The 24,878-nt window shown below is 45.1% G+C and overlaps 1 long non-coding RNA gene across 4 annotated transcripts in view; it reads left to right on the forward strand.

The window, feature by feature from the left end:
• Positions 1-6,291: 6,291 nt before the first annotated feature.
• The window catches only part of LOC134471453 (uncharacterized), a 63,749-nt gene continuing 45,162 nt past the window's right edge, over positions 6,292-24,878 (forward strand). The window contains exons 1-3 of one of the 4 annotated variants that reach the window (XR_010040913.1): positions 6,294-7,247; positions 7,671-7,896; positions 18,212-19,336. This is a non-coding gene — a long non-coding RNA (uncharacterized LOC134471453). Of the gene's footprint in view, positions 7,248-7,670; positions 7,897-18,211; positions 19,337-24,878 lie in introns of those variants that run through there. The other 3 variants (XR_010040915.1, XR_010040914.1, XR_010040912.1) reach the window with 3 other exon arrangements.

The following is a 24,878-nucleotide window of genomic DNA, read 5'->3' on the forward strand; positions in this document are numbered from 1 at the left end:
AGCAGAGCCTGACATGACTGAATGATACCTGTAACAAAACTCATCTTCCATAGGGATCAGGAAAGCAGAATCAGTACTGAGCCTGGAAAAAGTTATAATGAACAGTTCCTGAAAGTGGCTGTAGTGTTTACTTTTATACGACTCAGCCAAATTATTATTTAGTATTCTCACCTGATAGTTCTCTAGTTATGCTGTTTTCAGGACTGAAAGTTTCCTTAATGTCATGAATATGTTTATCCTCACTGCATTTCCCAATCTTCATAGATACTGACCCCCATACATGTGAAAAAATAGGTCAGTGCTTCTGCTCACCAGCACTGGGGACCCTTAACTAACCTCTACCACACCCAGGAATGGTGGTCTTGGTGCTTCTTTATAAGTTTGCTGATGATTGTGATTTCTACTGCATTTCTCCCTTGCCTACTCCCCCCCACCTCCCATCTATGCCTCTGACACCTAGAGGAGTCCTTGAACCACCTTTTGTCCTTACCCCCAAGCTTTGGGTGTCACTTGGGCTCCAGGTACAGAAACTTGGACCCTGAGGCTGTAGAAGATCTGTCCACAGGGTCAAGGCTGGGACGATCCATCCACCCTGCCTCTAGGTCAGCAGCTGTGTCCCTGTCACCTATTCTCTGAAGGACTGAGTTGTCCTGCAGTGACTAAATGTGGGCTGGAGGCATCCCGTACCACTCATCGCAGGCCCTGACTTCCAGAGCTGTGACCTGTCGTGAGGGATGCTGTCCTCTGCTTCTGGGAGCCTGGCTAATCCTCAGGCAGGGGACGAAGCCAGGACAGGGCAACAGCTCTGGGGTGTAGAGAACAGCCTGGGCCCCACCTCTTTCCTGTGTGATGGCTTCCCGGGGCCTGTGTCAGCCCCTTCACTGCTGAGGAGCCTCCCTGGCCTGACGAGGAACCCTTCTGATCAATGCCAGCCTTCAAAGGAAAGGTAATTTTGGCAGCACTAAAAATAGGCGGTGTGGTTATTTTAGCGCCGTGGTGTGAGCACTGGAGAAGTAAATCTTGAGTTTTGCTCAAACTTCCTGTAAGTCTCATGAGTGTCTTCCCTCCTTTGTGCTTACTTCCTGGTCTAGTGGCTTTCAAAGGCTATTGACTGTGACCCACAGTCACTTCACAGTCAGAGTTCCTACCCATAGGGACACACACACATGCATGGACACACATACATGTACATGCACGCACACACACACATGCATACGTGTGTACACATGGATACATAAAACTGACACATTATTTACCTTGACTGTAAGCATGTTGAATTCTATTTGCTATTTTTATCCTACTTCATTTCCTTGACACATATAATTATGGCTTATTTAGTGAGCTGGATGATCTACTACTAGCAAATGACACCTACATTTTGAGACATTCTTCCTTTTTTTTTGGAGGACTTTGGGCTGATTTTATTATTCTACTATTATTTGCAGGACTAAGAACTGGACTCAGGGCCTCATGCATGTCAGGAAAACACTGTACCACTGAGCCACATCTCCAGCCCTTTTTAAATTTTATTTTGAGATAGGGTATCACAAGTTTCCCAGACTGACCCGGAAATTGTGATCCTCCTGTCTCAGTCTCCTGAGTAGCTGGTACTACAGATGCTCACCATAAACCTGGCTAGAGGTTCCTTTGTCCTTTGGCACATTGTGGTCACTACCCAATTATGTGACTGGGTCAAGTCACCTAAACTTTATGTCATCTTTGTTATTTTCATCCACGGAAGGAATATTGGTTAATAATTTGTCTAATTCCCTGAAGTTCCATAATTTCACCTCTTCCTTTAAAAAGAATCGCCTATAGCATTCCCTAAGGTGATATTTATTATTTGGAAATCGAAAGTGTCAAATTTAGACCATCATGGGAAAACTGGCTTCCGTGTGTGAAAAAGTGAATCATATATCTCTCATCATGAATCATATATCTCTCATCTAAAATCAAAGTGGGTCGAAGATCTAGATATTAAAATAAAGACACTTAATCTGCTGGAAGAGAGAAGTCAAAGACTTGTGTAGGTAAAGACTTTACAAACAAAACCCCAATCACACAGGAAATATTACAAAGAACTAACAACTGGGATCACATCAAATTAAGAAGCTCCTGCACAGCAAAGGAAATCATAGTCTTTCCCCATGGATTGGGAAAAAAATTTTTCAGCTACTTCTCAGACAAAGACTAATATTTAGAAGCCATAAATAATTCATGAAATTTAGACTTCTTCCCCAAACTTAAAGACCCGGTCCAAAACAGGCATCTGAAATGAACAGACACTTCTCAGATGAAATACATAAAAGAAGTTCAGCATTACTGGTCATTTGAGAAATGCAAATTAAAATAACACTGAGGTTCCATCTCACCCAGAAAGAATGACTATCATCGAGAAATTAACCAATAGCATACGCTGGCCAGATGCTGAGGAAAAGAGAACCCTCTTCTGTTGTTGGTGGGAGTGTCAACTGGTGTAACCACTATGAAAATCAGTGTTTTGAGATTCCTCCAAAAAATTAAAACTAGAGGTTCCATTAGACCCTACTGTTCCTCTTATAGGTACTTTCCTGAAAGAGATAAAGTCATTGTACCATAATGGTACATCCACACCCATATTTATAATAGCTAAGTCCTGGAAACAGCCCATATGCCTATCAACAGAAGAATGGATAAAGAAAATGTGGAATGCATGTACGATGGAGTACTGCTCCACCATAGAGAAGGGTAAACTTGAGACATTTTTAATAAATGGATGCACCTCAAGACAATAATGTCATGTGAAATAAATAAGACACATATGTTTAAATACTGCACTGTTTCTCTTGAATGAGAAACTTGAAGTATAAATCAGGAGCAAGATGGGCGCTGAGTATTCAGAAGTAAGACTCATTCAAATGGGAAAGGGAATGGGGAGGGAACAAAGGGAAGGGAAAGAGGTAAAGGGATTTTAAAAGAGAACTGAGGGAAAAAATGGAAACAGCTTTTGTAAATGGAGAGGGGAAGAAGGGTTGCAGGAAGGAGAGGCGAGTGGGGAAAAAAAGGATTAAGATCTGAATTCTTCATGATGTATGACAAATGTATACTCTTAAAAAATGAAAAAAACAGAGCTGCAAACTCTCTACTGGTTTTCTTACGATATGGAGGGAAAAGACATGCTTTGGAGGTGTACACACAAAGCCCCGGATCCCCACAGGTCAGCCATGTGAGTTCCTTAGCCTCCCCTGCCTCAGTTTCCTTATCTGCCTATGAGGTTGCCGTGGGGGTTAAATGTGGCTGAGGAGGTGAAATCCTTACCACACTGCTTGGCGTACAGCAAGTGTTCACATGACAGCAGGTGCTTTGGTTTCTGTACTGTAATTATTGAAGTCGAGAGAAAAGTTGTTTAAAGCTGTATCTGGTCAGTGGTGCTTCGTGATCATAGTACTTGTACAGTGGCCACCTCTTCCTCTCTTTTGCTTCTTGGAGACACTATCTTTGCCCAGTGTGAGTCCTGGCTGCCATAGGAAGGGATGCCCTGGGTCAGCTGTCTCCACTGCTTGACCTGGGGCTGCGGGAATGATGGGAAAGGCTTTGGAACCTGCTGACATCTTCCACTGTCCAGTGGTGAGAGCGCATAGGACCTGCGTGTGCGTCTTCACCTCACTGTCCGTCCTCTCCTGCCTCCCAGCCCCTCATCCTGGTGGGCCATCTTTTCCTTCTCCTTTCCCCTCCCCTCCCCTCTCTCTTGTCCTCTCCCACCCTGCTTCCTCTTTCTTCCCCTCTTTGTCTGATTCCCTTCCCCTCTCTTCTTTCCGACACTCTTACCTTCTTGTTTTTTTTTTTTTAATTAGGGGAAGGGGATTCACTTTCCTCCTTGGATTCATTAAATTTCTCTGCAAAGAACCTTTATTACCTTCTTTTAGGTTCTTCATGTTTTACTGTTTGCAGAGTATTTTTACCCATGTTCTCCTTGGTTCTCATAAGAACCCGCTGAGCTGATACAGTGCCCATTTTATAGATGGGGAAAATGAAGCTAAAGTGCCTTGCTTTCTTTTCCTTTCATTATTACAACATCTAGTGTTATTTTGGATCTTATTACTCTTTCAGATTTTTATTTTGATGCTAGGAAGACAATATGGTATTTATAAATGTGAATTTGATTTATTTCACTTAGGAGTATGGTCTCTGCTGTATACTAGCAAAAAGAGCTTCATTATGTTTTTGTTATCCCTAAGTTATATGACCAAAGTACCTGTAAACCTGCTATACTGTTTTGTATGCATCTTTTTTTTCTGGGTGACCTAATTGATATGTTAATCAACGCTCCCCTCTGTAAAAAATTGTAAATCTCTGGGAACCTGACCTAATTGATATGTTAACCATTGCTGCCCTCTACAAATAACAGATGTCCTGCTAAAATAAATTGACAAAGATTGTTAATCCCTGCTAGACTTCTCTGTCCTCTGCAGAGGGAAACAAAGGTCTTCCGCATTCCTTAGCAGATTTCCTGATCCACACACATAACCCCTTACTTTGTAAACCGTGCTTTCTACAAAAAGTCTGGAAAGTTTTGAGGGAGACACACAGCTTTTGTAAACTCCAACTGCACTGTGTCGCTGGACCCAGGATAAAATAAATCAGCACTGCTTTTTAAAAAACATGTCTTGCCCCATTTTTTGGGCCCGAGGTTGGGGGCTCTGGGGGGCCCGTTTGTGGATTACAAGAGTCTCAAGTTGCATCCATTTACCTCAAGATTAACCATTTTTATAGCTGAGTAATAAATGGGAAAGAAAGAAAGTGTTCAAAAGGACAGAACTGCTGGGAAGGGGAAAGGAAAGAGGAAGAAAGGAAAAGGTTATATGTATGTTGGTAAACATATATAACTGTCTGCATATATGTATATACTAGATAACTATAGATAACAATGACAATACAGCTTATATTGTCATTATTTGATTGATCACTTTTGTGTCTAGATTTTGTGACCTGAACTAGTTTGAAGATAACAATATGCAATATATTAACTAGCATTAATTCCTTACTTTTTTCTTTTTTGAAATTCTGTATCATTTCTATCCTTTTTTTCTATTTTGCTTTTTAAAATAAAAAAAAATTTAAATAAAATAAAGTGCCTTCCTGCTCAAGATCATGCAAATATTGGAGGCCACAGGCTCAGGGCTTCTCATGCCTGAGTCGTGATTCCCCTGCACATCTGTTTCTTTCACACTGTCTTCTTCATTGGGGAAGGGGCCCATGGCTGTGTTAGAGGCATGCTGGGAAAGGGAACCATCTCAGGCAGCCTGACTCCGCCCACTAGTGTTAATTACTTTTGTGCACAATTAGCAAAAATTGCTTCCAAAAGCATAGAAAGAAGTCTTTGACTCACTGTGTTCTTTACTATAATGTTTTTTCATTGTATTTATTTACTTTGTCTTTTTCCTTTATCAGAATAAATGTCTTCCCGGGGCAAATACTGTGTTTGCTTAGTCATCATTGTGTCCCCAGCACCCAGCACAATAAATACTTGTTGCTTAAATAACATTGTGATGCAGCGTGCCACCCACAGGTACCAGGAAACTCTGTCTTTGTGGGCTCGGTTAGTACCCATCTCCTTTGACCTGGCTAGTATCAGTGCTATGCCTTATACACACAAAGGTGGCAGAAACATTGAGGTCATTAATTGGGCGATGTGAGCAGAATGGACCAGCCACCCCCACCTTATCTGTGTATTTTAGGTGGAAGTAGCTGAAAACCTGAAGAACTGGACTAACTGCCTGATCTCTCAGGTTCACTTTGTTGTGCCGCCTCCTCTGCTGACAGCATGGAAATGCTTGCGTGTGAAGCCTGGGAGGCTCCTGCAGACACACAGCCTACAGGGTGTGGCAGGTGTGAGTGTGCCCATGCACACCCTGAGCAGGAAAGAGAGCTAAATCTGTGAGGGTAACAGAGGAGTGTTTAGGAGGCTCACTTTCTGCCATGCGGAACCTTCCGCACCTGGCCTTCCGCAGCCTTGAGCATCCTCCCAAGCGTACATTGCTGGAGCTCAGGAAATTACAACTCGACCCTGGCAAACCTGGTCTCGCTGAGAGCTGGAACGTCAAGGGCAGAAAGGACTGGACTGACAAGCTAATCAATTTTGGATTCGAAAACAGAACAAAAATTTTATGCCTGAGCCAGGCTGTTTGACTTTATCACGTCCGTAGTATTTAAGGATGTTATTTGCCTGGAGCAGCTCTGCAAATGAAGTACAGCTCCCGCCTCTCTCCTCCCTCTTCCCTCCTCTCCCTGTGAGTCCCCAGCACATCCGACACTAGCCCAGCCCATAGCCTGCTCCTGGCTTCCTAAACCAGTGCTGCCTGCTTCTAGGGACCTTGAGATGGCCGGTTACCTTCCAGGCTCTGAGAAGAATGATGGAACTAAGTCGCTTCCCATCAGCTTAGGGGAGAAGAATGGGAGTCTAAAGAAGGAAAGAAACAAGAGAAAGACAGGCGATGCTTACTGTTTCCTATGTACTCTAGGTAGTGCCTGGCTAGCTGCTTCATATGATGATCTATTTAAAGTCCAGAAGACTCTGTGGAATGCGTATGGCAGGGAAGAAAATCCCATTTTACGGATGCAAACATTGACGCTCAAAAGGATGAAGTGATCTGCCTACAGCCACGTGTGTAGCAAGCAGACCAGTCTTTTGGATTCCAAAACTCAACCCAGCATGCTGAGACCATTACAGGGTGGATGCACACTGTCCCAGGACTCCCAGGCTCCTCTGGGCTCTGAGCTGCCTGGCAGGAAGTCCAGGGCAGCTTATCTCCCTCTGCCCTCTATCCACACTTCAGAAGCACTCAGTTTGAGCTGATAATCTCACCGGGTGCCTGTGATGGCTCAGACACCACAGGAGCCCTCTGAGCGCCCAGCCACTGCAGATTGGGTGGGTGTCTGCAGATTGGAATCCCCATCCCCCTTGGGAAGGACTTCTGCACCAGGACCATTAACTCCTGTACAGCAATGGCCTTGAAGCCCTGGCTCCCAGCTGTCAGCACCAGTGATCTCACTTAGGAGTTAAGCTCTGCCACTTCGCAGACACACAGAGGCTGCTGACCCTGGCCAGTGATTTCATACTTCAGATTCCTGTAAACACGAAGGTCCTTTGTGCCGAGTTCTATGGAAAGGCAAGGCCTTTTCCAGTCAACACCAGGCCCTCAAGTCCTTTTGGCCATTAAAGGACTAAAAGAACTCTCCAAATTCTGGTGGTCTTCGGTTCGACTCAGGTGGGTGACATCAAGGGTCTGGAACTTGGTGAGTAGGGGATAAATGAATTTTGGCAGTAAATCAAGAAGGACCTGGGAACTGGTCCCAACAGATTTTGGGGTGTTTACAACTCTTACACATGGGGAGCACATACCAGTGCCTGCTGTGGTACCCGGTTAGTGGTACAAGGCTAGAGATTCTGAGAAATAGTCTCACATTAGGGCCCACCAGCTGGCTTTTCCATCAGCAGCAGAGTCTGCCATGATTTGGAGTGATAGTTTCATTTAGGGACTGTGTCTTGTGTCAAAGCTGTGCCTTTTGAACACTGGTGGTCCACACACACCCACGGGAGCCCACAAACTCAGGCAGGTACAGCACCCGGGAGGCCCCACCCAGAGGATGTGAATCCTATACACCGAGGTCACCTGTGGTTTATTTTCCAGAAGTTTCTTCTCTTGGTGTACTCTCTGAGGCTGGCTGCTCATTACGTCCCATCAAGGCAGCCTGGGATGAGCACTTTCTGCTATAAAACAAAAAGTTTTCTGCAATCCAGTCAGATTTTGGAGTTGCTGTTCTCTCCTGCACTGAAGACAATTTGATAAAGGAGAAATGGATCCTACAAACTGGAGGCAGATGTCTACTTCATGGTGGAGAGAGAGGGAGAATCAAGTAAGCCTCTGATGTGACTATACCTGACAGCCAACTAGGGCATGGGGAGGGTGGAGAGAAAGATGGGGGGCCCCAGATGGCAAAGCCAAGAAGGCACCCAAAGGCTTCTGGTTGGGCAGGCGATGTGTAACCTCAGAACTAAGGGAGCTGTCACTGGACCTAGAAAATAATTTGTAATAATTTAAAAGTCTTTCTCCAAATGACTTATTTCATCCTAAAAGCAGAGGTATCTAGTGTGCTACAAATATTTACACAGAATTCTGAAATTCATTATTTCTCATGACAATTGTTATTATGAAACAAGGCAAATATCAAAGTAAGGGGTAACCAAGAAAGTATCACGTCATTCCACCACATTGGAAATAAATACTGGCAATAGTTTAAGACATTTATACTATGATTTTAAGCAATCATGCATAGTACAGACATGTGCGGGAGGGAGGGATGTGTTCGAGGCCTTTCTATTGCCTGTGTCTGGGGGGCGCTCTATCAAGTTCTTCATGATGAAGCTCCAGCCACCATTTACGTGGGGTCAGCTGCCGGCATCTCCTGGGGAAACAGTGTCCCCAGCTCTGGGCTGCCTTTTCCATGTCACCCAGGCACATCTTCCCTATGGCTGGTACGTCATTTTGGATGAGGCATCTGGATCCAGCGATACTGTTTTGGGCATAAGGGTTCTAAAACCATTGAAAAACCCTCCTAAAACTTCTTGTGCTAGGAGAAATTTCTATTTGTCTTTTTTTTTGACACTTTATAAGTAACATATTATGAGCTACAAGTTGATGTTTCAAGTACCTGTATGCGTTGCATATTAATCAAATCAAAGTAGTTAGCTTACCCATCAACTCATGCATTTATCATTTCTTTGTGATGAGAACCTTAAAAAAACCTTTCTTGTAGCTATTTGAGATGCATAATGCTTTATGGCACAGAGCTTCTAACACCTCTGTAATTTCCGAGTGATAGCAATGTCTAAACCGAGCTCCTAAGTCCCTTGAAATCTTCTGGGTGATTGGAGAATCTCTTGTTCAAATGATGTGATTCTTAGTGGGCTCCTGGATAGCCTCAGGATGGAGGTTGGTTGCCAAGGAAACCAACCGTGCAATTAGCTGGGTGGAGCTTTCAGTGTCATCAGCCAACCCCAACTCTAGGGAAGGGGTGGGGACCAAGGTTTAAATCAATCACAACTGCCAAAGGTTTAAGAAATCATGCTTATATATTGAAGCTTCCTTTGATACCCAAAGGACTGGGTTCAGAGATCTGAATACATGGTGATGCCTGGAGGCCACATACCCTGAGCAGGTACAGAGCTCCACACCTTTCCCACATGACCTGTCCATGTCTTCTGCTTGGCTGTTCATCTATATCTTTTGTAATATCCTTTGTAATAAATATGTAAATGTGAAGTGTTTTTCTGTGTTCTGTGAACCTCTGTGGTAAATTAATTGAATCCCAAGAGGCAATTGTAGGAACTCTGGTTTGTAGCCAGTTGGTCATGAGTAGAGTTGACAACCTACCATTTGCAACTGGCATCAGAGGTAGGAGGGCATTCTTGTGGGACTTTGTCCTCCACCTGTGGGATCTGGATTGCCTCCAGGCAGACAAAGTCAGAAGTGAGTAAAATTGCAGGACACTCGGGTGATGTCTTCTGGAGAACCACCTCCTTGGTGAATGAGAAAATAGCCCCCACGTGTCTGGGGTTCAGAGCTTTGTACCAAGAATTGTGTGAGAATCGGCAACACACCGGATTTCTCCCACCTCACATGCGTCCTTATCAGGGCTGTGTGGGCAGATAACACCTCCAGGGTCCCCAAGTGCTGCCACCTCAGACAAATTGATAATGTCTCTGGACTCTGTTTATACAACTGTGTTACAAGGCATTGATCTAAATCAATCATTTTTAAAGGTGAATTATATAGTATATTAATTTTGCAAACTTCTCAAAAAATGAGACATCTAAAGGTCAAACACATCTGAGGAATAGTGTAAACTCCATCTCCAGCAAGAACATCTTAATATATATATATGTCCCCTATTAAAGGCTCTGAGAGCTCCATTGAAAAGCTGTTTGGTTTTGTTTGTCTTGTTTTTGCCCTAAAGTCACGTGACCAGGAAACCTTATTTTGACTTGGAATTCGCTGGAGCACTAGGGCTTGGAGAGAGACAGATGCAGAGCTGGATGCTCAAGCTTTGTAGAGGTGCACAAGACGACTGGGATCTTGTTAAAGGCAGATTCAAACTCAGTAGGTCTGCATGGGGCCTGAGGTTTGGGGTGTCTAAAAATACTTGACAGTGACGCGCATTAGGCTGGACCAGGGGCCAAACCTGGAGTCACAAAGGGCTTATTTCTATGGTTCTTTTCCACTTAGGTACTGGGAACAGTATAGAAATGGTAACTCAGGGACTCCGATACCATCGCTCCCTGAGGTGGTGCCCTGGCCCCACCATCTACTAACAGTGTGATCTTGAATGTTGCCTTCCTTGCTGTGGTTTTCTTTTCACAATGTTTAGATATTAATCAGGCTTACAGATTGGCTCTGTATAATTTCTGTATTATAAGACTCAGCCTCTGATAGGAGCAAAACATTTCCTGGTTACCCCTGGCAATAAGGATCTACAGTTGTGACTGGCTTCACCTGTGGGTTGATACCACCCCTTTGGCTGGCCCTACCTTTGCTTGCATTGGTGATCAAATACCTTTCCTTCCCATTCAAAGGCTCTGCTGTCTATTTATGTGACTTTCTAGCTTGTGTAGCATACTGGAGCAATTTCTTTTGCTCTACGGAATCAAAAGATGTGAGATATCGTGAACTCTCTGAAGATCATAGGCAAACTCTACTAGCAGCCCATGGTAATAGCACAACCCACTCAGGCAGAAGCCTGGCTAACATAGGTCCTCCTGACCTTGTTCAAAGGGCCTTTTTATTGGACAGGTGAAGCGGGGTGGGGGCGGGGGGCTGGCATGACCAGTCATAGGCATGGTTAGCCACCATGGAAGCCCTAAAATTTGTATATCACATATAGCTAGCTACTTGAGCATGTGCTTCACTATTTATACTCTCATTCTTCTGTACGTATTTCTTCAACTGATTTGTATTAAAACCTTTATATAAATATGTTCCCATGGTTAAAATATCTTATGTGAGCTGGCGAGACCTATATTTAGGCTCAATTAAACTCCCCACTTAATTGCAATTATAGTATTTAGACAGTGGGTTGGGATCACAATGCTCAGGCTGCGTTGATCTTGCCTGATTTTAGAAACTAAGGAAGGAAGAGGGAAAGAGGATCACTAGTTATTGCTAACCTCTAGATCCGGCTCCTAATATCTATTATCTCATGCAACCCTCTAAGCAGCCGTGTGACAGGCATTGCTATTCCTAATCAACAAATTCAGGAAGCTCTCCTACAGACACATAGCTAGGGAGGAGGCGATCTGGGGTGAGCGTTCAGGATGAACTGACTTCTCACTGCAGACTCTGTCTGCTCCCAATCTGATGGCCCTAAAATTCCAAGTCACAGCTGTTATTGGAACACGAGCCAGGAAAATAAACATGGAGTCTTATTTGGAGTCAACATCCACATCTTGGACCAATCAGATGTGTCTGTGGAGAGAATGCCAACCTGGGTAAGGATGGCAGCTTCTGCTCCGCCCTTGCGGATGGGAGCCGGGAGGAAGGAGAGAGGCTTGGTTCGTGCCTAGAGTAGCTTGCTGGCAGTCTAAGGTGTAGTCCAAGGTGTGCCCTTAGGAGGGGCAGGAGCTTGTAAGATAGACGTTGAAAAGGCAGATGAGAATGAAAACCTCATTTGTCCTAATTGTGGCACTAAGCATTCTCAGACTCTGCTGTGGGTTGGCACAGTGGCCTTTGTCGTCTTTGGCTACCTGGTCCTTGGAGGTCCCAGAGATGGAAATCAATGACAACTCCACTCTTTGCCTCTCACAGACATGGAAGTCACCCCCTGCCTCACTGCAGAGACCATGTGTGGCAGGGCATGTTGGGCTGAGTCACAGCTGCACACGTCTGGGAGGTTCTGGCCCCCAGCTGCCTGCCACACTCGGTCACATGCCTCATTTCTCTGCCTCTCCACTTTTCCAGTGATGGCTGGGGGAATGATATGACCCATGTCACAGGCCTATGGGAGAGACCATTAAAACTGAGCCTTTCTGGACTCTCCTTGGAGTTACAGGGTAAAGTAAGGTAAAGTTCAAGCTGTTTGTCCACTAGACTCCCAAAAATGACTTCGGAGAGCTCCTTTGAGGCCTGTCAGCAACAAGGCACCCAGACAGATAAACACCATTCGAACTTGACAGCTAGCATCTCGACACTTGTCCTTTGGGCCCTGCAGAGATGGGTGTCTGTAATTATTAATCCAAGTTGCCCCATCTCCTCCACCCTCGGGAGGCCTCAGTCCCGTTTTCTCTATGGCTGCTGATTTTAATTATCTTTCAGCGCTGTGCCTCTTGGAATGCTGGAAAGGAAATACTCATCCCAGCTGGGCCAGAGCCAGGCCTGTTGGAGAGCAATGCACAGCTCGAGTCCATTCTGTTTATCAGGCTGGCCTGGAAGGCCAGGCCTCAGACAGGAGAGGCTCTCTGCTGCCAACCACAGAGAATGGAGCACGGGGCCTTTTCACCACTTCTGTGCCTGCCGAGCCATTCGGCCTTAAGTACTGACCTCTTCTTAAACTTTATTTCTGGGCATTCCTCATTGAACAAAGCAACCAGTGTCTCTTACTGTTTTTCTAATCAACACCACTCTGATGATTTTTCCCTTTCATTCTAGCAGCTGGTGTTTATTTATCATCTACTCTGTGCCTGGCAGTCTTTTTTATGTATAGCATTTCATTCACCACTTGCAGCTCTGCGAGGCGGGCATTTTTACTACCCCCATTGAGTAGATGAGGGCCCTGAGGTCCAGAGAGGCTGAGTCCCCCTCCCCTGCTCAAGGTCATACAGCAGCCAGGAGATCGTGCTAGGATGCAAGTCCAGCATCTTGACCATGGGGTGCCCATTGGCCATCATCTTCTCCTTCCTGCTTTTTTGGAGTGTGCTGTCTGTTTAGTTCCTTGAGCCTGTCTAAAAGCAGGTACCTGAAAAGCACCCCCAAACATCCCGAGCTTCTGATTCATACCTTTTCCTCACTCCCTCCTTTCCTATGCTCACACTGCACCCTAAAAGAAGACCCCAGTAAGCTCAGGTGCTCTGTACACCCCCACAAAGTGAGGGTGACAGCCAGGATCCCAGGAGGGGACAGCCAAGCTCTTCGGCTTACAGAGACTTATGTGTCCTTAACCAGCTCTGCTGGATATTTCAGAAGAAGGTGGCTTGTTTTCTCTTTGTCTGGAAGAGGAGTCTGGATGTCTGGAGACTTGAAGGTGGAAGATACAGGACGGGGTGGCCACAGGACTCTGCACTGAAGCCTGCCCTGCTGTCCAGTGCTGACTGTTCTCCCACTGCCCTGAGCCTGGCCCTGCAACCTTTCCCCTCCTCTCTCCTCTGTGAACTTCTTCTCTAGCATTTTCTGAGCCACAAAGCCAAGAGGCCATACTTTTAAAGCCAAGTGTGGAGAGTGATATTGTGTCTTCCTCCCAAAATATGTCCTGGTTCAATTCCTGCCACCTATTATGTGACCTTATTTGGAAATAGACTTTTTGCTGATGTAATTAAGTAAAGGAACTTAGGAGGAAATCCTAAAAATCTCACAGATGGACCCTAAATCTAATGACTGATGTCTTGTAAAAAGAGGAAAATCTGAGACATAGAGACACATGGAAGGGAAGACAGAGACAGGGGAACGGAGTGGTCATCACGAGCCAGAAGACACCTGGGCCACAAGGAACCAGAAGAGCAAAAAGCTTCTGAGTGAGCGTGGCCCTGCTGACATCTTGATCTTAGACTTCTAGCTCCCAGAACTCCATCGTGTTAAGCCACCCATTTGTGACAATTTGTTATGGCAACATCAGGAAAGGGATACTCCAAGGCACTACTTAATCCTCAGCCAGGTCATCGGGAGGGGTCCGCAGAGTGAAGGCTGCCTCCACAACAGGAATTTGAGACTGGCCGAGATGCCAGCTTTAGCCCACAGCCGGGCCCATGGGTGTACTTATATCTGGCTTCTGCGTCTATGAGGACAGGGGTTGCATGAAAGGGGTGGATCCCGAGGCTCGCACCAGCTGCCTACCATTAGAACAGTCTAGAAATCTACAGTGCATTTGGCTCTGGAAAGCACCTCTCCCTCTCACTGTTCCTAACCAGGCCTGGCCTGTACACTTGTTTAGGAGAATGGACAAGGTTGGAGCACAGGAGGTTCATTACTGTACCTACTACAGCGAAGAGTTGTGAATGACAGAAACTGGAAATTCATAAGGAAAGCAGCGCCGCGGGGCTTCCTCTTGATGGGTGGCAGGGGTGGAAGAGGGGAGAAAAGGGGGGCTGGCAGACACTGTCAGTGGGGCAGCGGGCAGAGCCAGGAGGCTGGAATGGTTGGCCAGCAGGACCCTGAGCAAGACTGACCAAGGGAAAGTAGGACAGAGATGGATGCTGACTCCTCTGCTGCATCACCTGTGACCCCATTATCCCATTTCTACCCAAGCATAAGCAAGATACTGCCATAGTCTGGTGCCGGTGCCCGATGGGGAACACAGGACAGAGGCGCACCATGTGTGGGGTGAAACCACCCGGAGAGCAGGGGACAGACGATGAGGGGGTGTGGGGACAGGAAATTCACTGGATAATGTGTGCCAATCAGAAATAAAAACATGCTCACAACAGAAAGTCCATAAAAGTTTGGGAACAGTCTCGGACATCAATCATAGAACCATGTGATATCAAACCCAGACCCTCTCTGCTGCACGCTGTGCTGGTGCGTTACCCAGCCTAGCCTTGTTAGCCTGCTTCTGTGTTGATGCACTGATAAATACATACAAAGAGACAGAAAAAATAGCAATGTACACAATTGCTCATCCATTAAGTGACATGAAATTTTTAAAGACAAGCCACAAATTCACTTCAGGCTTTATCTCCATTTTCATATATATATATATATGGTTGTGGGTCAGAGGAAATCAGTGAGCCACTGATTATTTTGCCTGATTTTTCATGGGACATCCTTCTATTTAAATTTATAGCTTTTACATGGCTTCGTGATGGAGAATAATGAGGTTTTATTTTTTAAACTAGAATAATTTATTAGAAAAAATTCTATTGGAGCAAATGTAAACTGTCCAAATCTGTGGGGCTTGGACAAGCAGTGTCAAGGGAAGCTTGGAGAGGACGAGAGCGCTGGCCAGGGACCTGGACACTAAAGGAAATGGTCAACTTGGTGACCGAAGAACTTGCAGAAAACCAGGAGGCATGGGCAGCATCCACCTTCCACAACATTTTTGACTTCCCACTGCGTTGTCTCTGTGTACCACTTGACAGATTCTCCACGGACCCCTAATAAATAAAATTAGTCTTGCTGAGACCACACGGAATCAGAACGCCGTGCTATGCAAGGCAGCGTTATCATGGGAAGACCTCGAGCTGCAGCCACAATCAAAACGCACGGATGACCTCCCCTTCAGCCCCACCATCGGGATGAACTCTCTCCTCAGCTAATTTTGCAAGCGTTGGGCTTCATTGTGGTGGACTTTACTTCTTGTTCTCTTTTCCAGATTCTTGCTCCCAGAGAAAGTCTCCTTAGGGACTGACTTCTGGTGATGACTCCCTACAATATCTAATTCTCTTCAGTCTACGCTGTCCTTATTTTTTTCTCTGTTCTTTTAAGGTGAAGTCTATTACTTTTTAAACTGTAGCCTCTGAGAGCTCCAAATCTCTTGTCCCCCAAAGCCTTGGGTACTCATCAGTGGAACTTTTTGGAGATGGCTGGATTTGGGGTGTGTGAATATGGCTTAAGGGTGTATGATAAGTAAGCTAGTGCACTGATTGGTTTAGCATAGTTCTGAGTGTGTATAATGGGGAGGCCCATTTAATGGGAATAAAAAGGAAAGGAAGTTCACTGCTTACCGTTTCTTGTCTGCCTGCCGTGGACTGTTTCTCCTCCTCCCTGCCACGCTGCTATGCTGTTCTTCCTTGCAGCCAGCTGGCTGTAGCCAGAAACGCTAATTACAATTATTTATCTCTTTTGTCCTTTAAATTTGGGTGTCAGGTATTTTGTCTCGGCAACGAAAGAAAGTAACTAAATATTGGATCATGGTTATTCCAAGATTAATATTGTATGTTAGACATTTTAAGGAGCAGCTGAGTTGTTTTCCAAGGTGGCTGTAACATTATTTCATATTGCCACCAGTGCAATGGGAGAGCACGGATATTTTCCACATGCTCCCCAACACTTGTTGTTGTTCATCTTTTCCATTTTAATTTCCAATCTTTTTATTTTATTTTTTTTACGTTTATTAGTACATGCTTGCAGTACATAATGATCACATGCATGGTGAGAATTGGTACATGTATGTTTCAATTTTTTCCCTTCCCCCACTCTCTCTTATTTTGCCAGCATCAGATTCATTTATTTATCTTATAAAGCTAATTATAATGCGTGCAGATTAACTGCCTAATAGTCCAAAAAATATAAACCACATAAGCAATTATACTAAAGTCAAGGTAGACTTTTAAATACATTATCCACACTGGATTACAATAACTTTCTTTTTTTCTTTATCTCTCTTTTATTTTATACTTTATTTATATAATAAGTTTTCGTATAAGAGAAGCTATGTGATATTTAAGCTTACATGTCTGATTTACTTCACTTAGTATTATGGTCTCAGGGTGGATCCATTCTTTTACAAATGACTCAAGATTCCCCTTCTTTATGTCTGGATAGTACTCCACTGTACACAACACCACATTTTCTGTTTCTATTTACTAATCCTTTAAAATTTTATTTTTCCCTTTTATTTGCTACCCTCTAGCCTATGGATCAAACTAGCCACACTTGAAAATTTCTTAACTGAAATAAACACCTGAAATACACATCTATGTCCCACATTTAGATGACAGTTATTTCTAGTTACTCAGACAGGCACAAACTCAGACCCACTTCAGAAAGGAGTTTCTGCCAATGTCAGTGAGAAAGACAGTAACATGCATCTCTTGGCTCTTAGAAAAGCTATCTGTGTGGTATGCATCAGCTCCTTGTTTCTTTGAAAGTTATGAGACATGTATGAACAACAAAATCCACACACTCAACTAGCTTTTTGGAGTTGTGCTCATGCAGAAATCTGTCAGCAACAACCATGCTAGGTTTCTGGCATGGACTCTGTTTCCCCCCAGAAACCCCCTGCCCAGTGCCTGTGATCCTCTTTACCACGTGGATGAGGACATGGAAGATCCGAGAGGGTATGTGACTTACCTAGGGTCATCCAACAAATAGTGGAGGCCAGCTTTCAATGCAAGCCAGGTATTTCTTGTATTTTCCCCTCACCCACTGGCTGTCCCCATGTGACAAGGTGCAGAGTCCCTGGATCCTTCTTCTAGTCAGTGACAGAAAGTCCCAGGGATTTTCCAGGATCCTTCCTTCACCCACATCCTGCACATTCCTTGTGATAAACAGGACGTACATAACCTCAGACACTCAGTTGCCTGCCTTGGACTCGCAGGGCCTGCTCTGGCCATGTGGGGCTGGATTGGCAAAAGCCAGACAGCAGCATTTGCTTTAGCTGTTTTGATTTTTTTTTCCACTCCATTGTTTCCATAGGATGTCTGCCTTCCTAAAATAACACCAGGGCATTCCAGGTAAGCTCAACATCCGACCAAAATCCCCATTCAGCAGCAGCGCTGTCACTGTACCATTGTTTTCCTCCCTTCCTCTGATCATTCAGGCTGGAGAGGAGTGGGTGAAGGAACCAGGTTCACCGTGGATTTGGACAGAGTGGGAAGCGGGGGAGGAGGGACACAACCCAGCCAGCTGACCCCGGCCTCTGCCCAGGGTCAGAGGGCGGCACCCAGTCTCCGCCTTCCCACTGCGTTGGGGAATGTTCTGAGGACTCATGCAATACACTTTTATGGCCATATTGGCCTTGGCTGCCCATGTCTGCAGCAATGAGCATGCGATGCTCCTTGCTTGCATCCTTTCCCAAGCTGGAAAAACGGCTCTGAGCACAGCAGCCTTTGTGCGTGTTGCAGGGAGGTTTCCTAAACACTCACCACCCTCCAGTGAGCCACTGAATGGCAGCTGGTGTTTGTTTTCCCCTCCACTACTTTGTGAAATTTTCCTGTGATTTGCCTTGGCCTGCATGACAGTCAGTGCCCAGAAGAGCTATTGTCCTCAGATTCCCAACTCCACAGTGTCCTCCTTCTTTCATTCTAAAGGAAAGAAGAAGCCAAGGGAAGAGAAATCTCCATCCTGATCGCGGGGAGAAGCAACTCTGACTCAGCTCCAAAGGAGTTTCTGTCCCTGCCTTGGAGCCCTGGCTCAGGGAGACCCCTCACCCGCATGATGTGTCCTCTCTCTGCAGATTGCAGTGGCTCAGAATCTGTTGCAGTAAATGTTTGTGAGTGAATGAAATAAACGGATCCTGTGAAAGTTCTGGAATGAATGAACCTCATAGAAATATGATGGGAGGCTTCCCATGTGCACAGAAGTGAACAGAATGGTGGAGACCGTGTGCTGGGCTCCATCGCTCCAAGTTTAATGACAATCAGCTCATAATCAGTTTGTTACATCTGCTTACTTTGTTTCTTCTGCCAGGTCACATCGATGCAACTCTCTCATAGGGAATCATGGCAACTGTGTCTCTGCTTTTCTAAAACCTTAAAACTCTTTCTTAAGGAAAAAAAAAACTTTAATGTAGTATCTTATAACACCTTAAAATTTAAATAGTTCTGTAGTATATTCAATCAGTATTCACATGTGCCTAATTGTCTCACTATTGTTTTATGATTTGATAGTTAATTAATTAATTGAGACAAGGTCTCACCATGTAGCTCAGGCTGGCCTTGAACTCATGGTGATTTTCCTGCCTCAGCCTCCTGAGTGCTGGAATTAGAAGTGTGTGCCACCATGCCTGATTGGGAATCTATTTTCAAGTATTATGTTTGTTTAGGAGATTTGTTGATGACTTTAAAAACACTTTTATCAGTATTTGGGAGGGTGTCAGTCAAGGAGTCATCTAGGAAACTAATTAAAATGAAGATTCTCAAACTTCATCCAGATCTAGAAGAGCTCCAGGAATTCTCCTTGTTAAGCAGCATCCCCGGTGAATTCCAGGTACCTGGTGGCGGAGCTGCGCTCTGAGAACTCCCCATCCACATCGGTGAAAAACGTGGCGGCTTGCCTTGTTTGTGTTAGTCCCCAGCATCCCCTCTTGTGGTACCCACCATGTATCACGATCTGGTTGCAGTGAGATGATTCTGGTTCTCCGAATGCGCCATGCTTTTCGTCTGGACTTTGCTCCTGCCTGGAACAGGCTGTCCCCCTCTCCCCTCCACTCTCCATTTATTGACTCCTTCATTTTTGGATCCAGAATCACCATCACACCCTCGCTGCAGCCCTCCCTAACCTGACTTCAGCTCAGAGGTCCCCCCACCTGATACCCCAGTGCTCCCCATCCCACCCCACCCCCTCCCCTAATACCCGCCTTCAAGCCACTTGCTCACAGTTCCTGGCTGTGCTCTCTCTCATAGATCAAAAACTCTGAAAGTGAGGGTTCACTGGTTTGGTTTACTCCTGTGGTCCCAGATCTGACCATGAGCCTGGGCCCCTGCCAGGACTCAGCAGATCATCAAGGAAATGACAATGGAATGCAGATGTAAATTTATTTCCACCATATACTAGGAAAGATTTTGCTAGCAAAACGAATAACCCAACTCGTATTTGTGTACAGTATAAAAATCTCAAGCACTGACAAGCATAGGCAAAGCCCAGGCAGACTATAAACACCTGTTTACCAGATATTTTTGATGACACTTGTGTGCTGTGTGTTCATTTTTGTTTTTCAGTGCCTGCTGACAGATGTATGACAGTCATTATCAAATAATTCAGACAAAGAAATTTCTACCACCCCCTTAGTTTTTTTTCCTTTTATTCAGAGAAAAGAGTCGTCCTCCACATTTATGTGTGGTACAAGGAATGTCAGTTTCTTTCTTCTTCTCTGTTGTCATTTGCTCACAAGAAAATATGCACTCTATTTCTGCACTGCCCAGTAAGGGCACCACTAGTTTCTTGTTGCCATTGGTGCTAGAAATGTAGCTTGTCCCAACGGAGATGTGCTGTAAATGTAAAATATGCATTATTTTAAGGCTTAATATGAAAGAACAAAATATCTCATTAAAACATTTTATACTGACTTCACGCTGAAATGATAATGACGTATTTCTAGCTCTATGACTGGGAACAGCTGCCAGGAGAGTTAAAACACCAAGAGCCCAGTTGGCTAGATATGATTTCCGGAACCAGAGTGGTCCATAATGGGCAGCATTACCATCAGTGTAGGCAAAAGCAGTGACCAAAAAGTTCCATGACTGCATGCAGGTCACTGTTCCACGCTTGGGGTTGGTCTAGCTAAAAAGTGGCCAAGCCCAGAGTCAGACTCGGTGATAGCACTGAGCAAGAGAAGTGTAACGCTGAGCCTGACTCCTGCCTTTGAAGATTCTGCTCACATCGGGCCTCTGGAGTTCTCCCAATGTCTTATAAGCCTCTCAACTTGAGCATGCCCATAACTGGTCTCAGTTTCTATCTCCAAGTCTGTCCCCTGATCTAGTTTCTTTGTGTCCCATGGAAATTCACCCACTTGTTCAAGCCAGAAATCTACGTATCAGGCTTACAGTCTCCTTTTTAGCTGGCACGTGCCCTGCCGAGTTTGCCAACAAGCTGTATCTCAAACCCATCTACCCTTCCTTGCTGTCAGGTGGACCACCAGCCTCAGTCACTGTAATGGCGGTAGATTCCAAGGGTCTTCCTCTCTATCTTCCTCTCCTTCTTCTCTAGTTCTTTCCCTTATAGTAGCCAGTGTCATTTCTTCAAGTACAGATCATTTCCTATCTCTTGCTCCTGTAACACCTTGCAATAGCTTTTAGAATAAAACCCCATACAAGGGCTCCGTCTACACACAGAGTCCTGTCACCTCACTCTGTCTGCCTTCACAGCTTACCATGAGAACTTCTCCTGCTTGTTCTTGTGTCTCATTTTTTCCTATCCCATGAAACATGCTTTATTGTTTTAGAGTAGAAATTGGCAGAATACTGCCTGGTTATATTTTATCAATAAAATTGTATTGGAACACAAGCATGACAAGAACTTTATGGACCATGAAGTCTAGCATTTACTATCTGGCCTGACCTAGCTTTGACCTTGCCTCACACTCTGCAGCGTGTAACCCAGTTAGTTCCTTGACTGTAGACTCACAGTAGGTCTACAAGATCCTTCTTCTAGACAGACCTTCTTAGCTGCCATTACTGTAATAGAAACCTCCTCTCCCAATGTGCTTCTTTTGTTATGGTTTATGTTTAGATGCCCCCCACATCCTCATGCAGCCATAAGTGGAGTTTTTCAGAGGCGGCTGGACCTAGAGTGTGTGATGCTGGGATTGATTCACGGTGCAATGCTGGGCTCCAGAGCACTAAGATCAAGGGTGTGAGTGCTACCCACCCTGAGGAGCCTGGGTACGATATAAGGATAGAAAGAGCTGTGCTTGTTGCTTATTGCTTTGTTACCTTTTGCATGTCGCACACATCTCCTCTGTGATACCTGTGTGCCATGTCTTAGGGCCAGACGAGTGTGGATTGAAACTTCTGCAAACTGTGAATTTAATAAATCTTTTCCCCTTTAAGTTTAGGTATTGATTATTTTGTCCAAACAATGAAAAAATTAACTAAGACACCTCTCTAGCACTTTCTCAGGGTGAGATTGCATATATATTTTTGTACTTCTTCACTGTTGGCTTCTTCTTATGATTCTAAATTCCATGAAGGTGAGGCCTGGGGCTATTGGTCAAACTGTACTCAGAGCATCTTCTTTCACTACTAAACTACTGGACTTTCTGCACTCCTTAACCCTTGGCCCCTTCCACTCAATCACATCCCTGGTCAAATACTTATTCAACAATTCTGCTTCTGCTCAGGAGTTTGGAGGCTGACAATGCTTCCAGAGAAAAGTCACCTCCAGAGTCTGAGCGTGTGGTTGGCTATCTTAACAATCCTCTGCCATCAGGGACTTGGCTCCACCTCACTATGTTAATGACTTCCATTCTTAATAATACAATGAGTTTCTCATAATTCCACATCCACCAGAAAACAGAAAGTGAGTTCAAAGCCGCATTGGTCACCTTTTCATCAAAATGATCAGAATCCCCTGGGCAGCCTCAGATCCAGAGGAAGTGCTTGCAGTTATGTCCTCCACCCACCAGGGGGCTGTGCACCCTCCAGGGTCCTGACTCCTTAACTTTCCAGAGCCCTGGTGGGACAGCTGGAAAAGCAGAAGGGCAGGGACAGCTGGGGCATGAGAGGGCACTGGAAGTGTTCCTGATGTCCCTTCTTGGGGACCAGACAGCATATAGATAGAAAGAACCTGTAGACCTGCAAGCGCGTCACACTGAGAGCCCAGCACTCCTGCTTCAGAAGTCCCCAGGCAGTCACAGACGGAGGGCCAGAGCAGGAAGTGGCTTTGAGAACCACACTCTGCTTCACAGAGGAGAAGAGAATCTTTTGAAGGGACCTATCTAGTTAGAACTGAGGAGAGCTCAGGTCTTTCTTTCTTGTATGTCCTTCTAGGAGGTCCTGAGCTTCTAGGGTGTCCTGCTGGGTACTACCTAGGATGGCTGTACCTGTGTGTGACAAGAAGGTCCCCAACACATGGCTCTACATGGTAATCAGTACTGGGATCTGAACTGCCATATTGGCATAGGAGAGGGCGGAGCCAGGAGGCCATACGGGGGAGACTGAAATGTATAATTAAAGTTTAAATAAAAAAATTATTATGATAAAAGACACACTGCCATGAGTGCCCCTCAGAACACTCCCCCTATCTTAGAATACACTTATCCCATCCTGCTCGCCACCTTCTGAAGCAGTTCAGGATATCCTCTTTTGTGAGTGTCTTTATAAGGTGTGATAAAAAATACAGTGAGCCCTGTTTCAGAGTGCCTTCCAACAGGAAGTCAGCCCCTAAAACATTCGTCCTCATCCTCCGAATTCACTGGATCCAGCACTGGGATGCTTCTGTCTACTCCTCACAGTCAAAATAACTACAAAAGATGAATGTTTTGAACAAATTCAGGGTGTCAAGGTGGACACGACAGCACAATTAAATACAGTCACAAAAGAAGACCTTGGGAACTGCTTGAGAAAGTGACAAGAATGTGGAGATTAATTGAGTTTAAAGTGGGGAGTGTTCTGAGAGGGATTAATGGCAATTCGTCTTTTCCTGTGATAATTATTTTATTGATGGTCACCATAATTTTTGACCACACCTCATATATCCAGGGGGTAAAATAACTTCAATCATAACCAAAAACAAGTTTATTGAAGGGACAATCCCTGATGAATAACTTTTCCCCTCAATCCTGACTTCTCAGAATGCTGATACAGCCAGTGATTCTGAGCCACCTTCAATAAAGGGAAGAAATGAACAAATTCTGCCTCTTCCTGATGGAGATCACCACGTTAAGGCGCTGCCGGATGAGGGCTGCTCCCTGTCCCCTTGCTGCTGAGGAGTGAGGGTTTGATCTGCTATCATCTGACTTTCTGTGATATCGGTTTCAGTATTCTTTGTGACTGTCTCTGGTTATACCCTTAGAATCGGCGTTTCAACTTCTCTCATTTTGTAAACATCCAGTGGAACAATGCTATTGTCCCTGTGACACACTTGCTCTCCTAGAATGTATAAACGAGTGTGTTTACACAGAATGCCACTATTCTCTGATAGGATAGGGATGGCTCCAGGTCACAGATTTGGTCCTGTAGCATGTCTTCCTTGGTCAGCTACAGGCAAAAAGAGGGTACAAGCAGCCTGTGTGCCCCCACTTACTTTTCTGAGAGAATATCTCCTCTACACAAGCACAGATATTGGGATATTAATGTCCTCTGTGAGATAAAATGACATCATTTGTCTTGATGTGGGGGCATTTATCCAGAGTCTCCTGAGACCTCAAGCATCCTGCTTCCTTCAAGTTCACATGGATTTTGGGTGCTCCACAGATTTTGCTGGGGTTGAGCTGCCCCTGCCCTCCCTTCCGTGATGAAGCTCCTTGGAACTATTTGTGCAGAGTTTTTCTATCTGATTATATTGGAATTAAAATTTCTGCAGGTAAAAACCAGCTTGTAAAACAGCACATCACAGGTGATCTATGTGTGTCATCTTGTCTTGCAACCCTTTTATAATCAAGTAGGTATAACTAACCCTGGGTCGTGGACAAGGAGATAAAGGTCAGAGGGAAAAAAATTGGTTTTAAGAGCTCTGAAAAGAAAGGATTCTGATCCAGAGGCCAAGGTAGCAGCTCAAGACCTGCAGAAGGAGACCAGAGCGTGTTGTGAAAGGCAGGAAATTTTGAGCTACCGAGCTGGCTTCAAGTTGGGTTTCTACTCCCTGCAACATGAACGGCCCCTGTCTCTGCAGGCTCCATCGTCTGAACCTCGGTCCACCCCCAGCACAGCCTCTGATGCACCAGTAACAGATGTACACACCACCCAAACCCTAGCCTTGCTACCTGTGTGGCATTCTAGGGGTGAGTTCAAACTGCCTGCTCTGTGCCTCACCTCTCCGTTTGTTCAGCTGAGCTGCCCCAGCAGACAGCAGACTCCCTGAGTTCACATTATGGGGTAGGGTGTGTGTGCGGGGGTGGGTGTTGTGGCTATTGAACTGCAAGGGTCATGCTTCCCTGGGAGGGGGGAGCTTCTTTGCTCTCAGTCTGGGACTGTGGGACCCTCGGGCTTGGGATCAAAGTGTGGGCTCTGCTCTCTCCAGGATGACACATCCCTTCAGCCTGTAGTTCTCTTTAATTAGCTCAGAGCCTCAGAGCAATACTTTTTCCAGCTTCTTATC

Source organism: Cavia porcellus, unplaced genomic scaffold (assembly GCF_034190915.1).
Source record: "Cavia porcellus strain 051 isolate PalLab524CR breed Dunkin Hartley unplaced genomic scaffold, mCavPor4.1 scaffold_1, whole genome shotgun sequence".
Lineage (NCBI taxonomy): Eukaryota > Metazoa > Chordata > Mammalia > Rodentia > Caviidae > Cavia > Cavia porcellus.